Below are 2,378 nucleotides of genomic sequence, written 5' to 3' on the forward strand. Positions count from 1 at the left end.
GAAATGACATCCACACGCGAACCCCGGACACCCTCCTGAAGAACGATGAGAAGACAATGAGACAATAACACGCATGAAAGAGCAGATAGCTGAGAGATATGAGTGTGTGTGTGTATATACTCATATATAACTCAATTGATCAGATGTTCTACGTTATTTTCTGTCATTTTAATAATCAGCTAAATGACTAAATGGGGGCTATTGGTTTAACGCATTAATCTAATTAATTAGTTACGGAAAAAAATTACCTGTTAAAATTCTTCTACACATCAAAGTACCGCGAGATGAAAGCACGCAGAGCGTCTACTCTCTCTAGAGCTCTCGCGATACTTTGATGTCATCGATCGCACCTTTACAGCTGACTGGTGATGAACATGAAGCAGGACAACTCACTGCATGAGTTATATCAGAGATTGTCTTACTATGGGGAGATGAGAGGGTCTGTACTATTGGAGAAATCGTAACGGTTAGCTTGGATCACGTGTGCCTTAATAAACAATCACATTACAGCCTTGACGTCACTGAATTTCAGTCAGAGTTGTGCGACACTCAATCGCTGTTTACGGATCCCATAGGAATGAAGGAGAAGTGCCATAAGCTGTATCCTACCTGTCGCAAAAAGTCAGTGACTTCTCTTATAAAACGGCCTTTTTTTCGGTGTCAATCCAAAAGTATTGCTTAGTGTAAAACAGGTTGGAGATTAGCTGATAGGCTGTCGATTCATTAAATTATAAGCTGTTTCCTCTAAAAAGCTGCTTATTCAGCATAGTGAAGCCTCTCCTCCATTGACATCTATTTAAAAAAAAAACCGCCTCTGGTCTCCTTTCCCACGCACTGGCAAACCGGAAGTGTTAGCATTAGCCATTATGCATTTTTGGCTAAAGGTTGCAGGCTTGCCTTCTAGTGGCTTTGGTTATATGCCCCTAACATTCAAGAGAATTGCCCCTGTATGAGTTTTTGTCTCATATAGTTAAGCAATATCACACGAGCAACGAGTGCAGTATCACACGAGTGCTGTTTTTGTCCCAAATAGCAAATGTAATACTGATTTTATACAACAGTTCAGTAAATAAGAACTTAATATTGTGTTATATTTTAGACATAGTATTGTCACGAATTGTTTGAACGAATCGGCTGAACCAATGATTCAATGGGCCATTCATAAAGAGAGCCATTTACTTCATTCCTGAATGAATCAACCATTAGAACGAATTGAATGAATAAATGAATGAATGACTCAATGAGTTATTCATTAAAACATTTACTGCCTCCTACTGGCAGTTTTAGTTACTTATTTAGAGCATATTAAAAAAAAACATATTTACATTATAAAGGGGTCATATGATGCTTTTTTAAAGATCATTATTTTGTGTATTTGGTGTAACAGAATATGTTGACATGCTTTAATGTTCAAAAAACACATAAAGGAAAACTTGAAATCGCATCATATGACCCCTTTAATAAATAATCTGAAAATAAAATAAAAAAAATTAATAAAAAACTACTTAAAGGGATAGTTTCATGGTTTTCTCAAGTAACACAATAGTGTTAAATGATCTTTTGTGGGTAATTCCTCTAACAAATCTGATGTGTAATTAACATGCAATTAATTAGATTAATTAATCACTACATCGTGTAATTAATTAGATTAAACGTTTTAATCGATTGACATCCCTAGACTAAATGTCAATCATCAGAACTCAATCAAACCCCTCGGTACAGAAGAACCTTCAGGAAACAGTGGCAATGTGAATCTAGTTCTGACAGAAACCCTTCACACTCGCTACAGGCCGCTTTGCGTTGGTTTGGGTTCATCCTGCAAGTATGAAGTCCCTGCGCTTTTGACTGAACATCTCTGTGTTCTTCATCTCGTCTCTTTATTGCAAAAAAGTCAAAGTAAAAAGTGTGTGCTCTGCTTGCCAAACATACTCTAACAGTTTGTAACTTCCCATGGTTCCGGCGTGTGCGGCCCCAGATGATCTGAGGATCGCATCTAATGCATCAGAAACGCGCAGCACATTAACACGGATTAAAGGCTTTAGAGATTCCACAGAATTCACCATCAACAATATGACATTCTGAGCGCCGAGCACATGCAGCATCTGAATATGCACAGCATCCTGCTGTTGTTTCCAGGGAAACGCTCGTGTTGTAATTGTTGCGACGGGGCTCAGATTGATGCGTTAGTGCGCGGCCGCCCTCACCTGCACACGGCCCTCGTGCACTTCACCATTCTGCTTTCTAACCAAAGACACGTCCTGAAACACTGAGCGGATCTCCAGACAGACAGGCCACCGTCTAGCTTTCTGTCTGTCTCTCTGGCTCAGCAAAGGAAAGAGAGGAGAACATCAGATCGTTTCTCACCCTCTTTATCTTGT

This window comes from Sinocyclocheilus anshuiensis, unplaced genomic scaffold (genome assembly GCF_001515605.1).
Source record: "Sinocyclocheilus anshuiensis isolate Anshui unplaced genomic scaffold, SAMN03320099.WGS_v1.1 scaffold1085, whole genome shotgun sequence".
Classification (NCBI taxonomy): Eukaryota; Metazoa; Chordata; class Actinopteri; order Cypriniformes; family Cyprinidae; genus Sinocyclocheilus; species Sinocyclocheilus anshuiensis.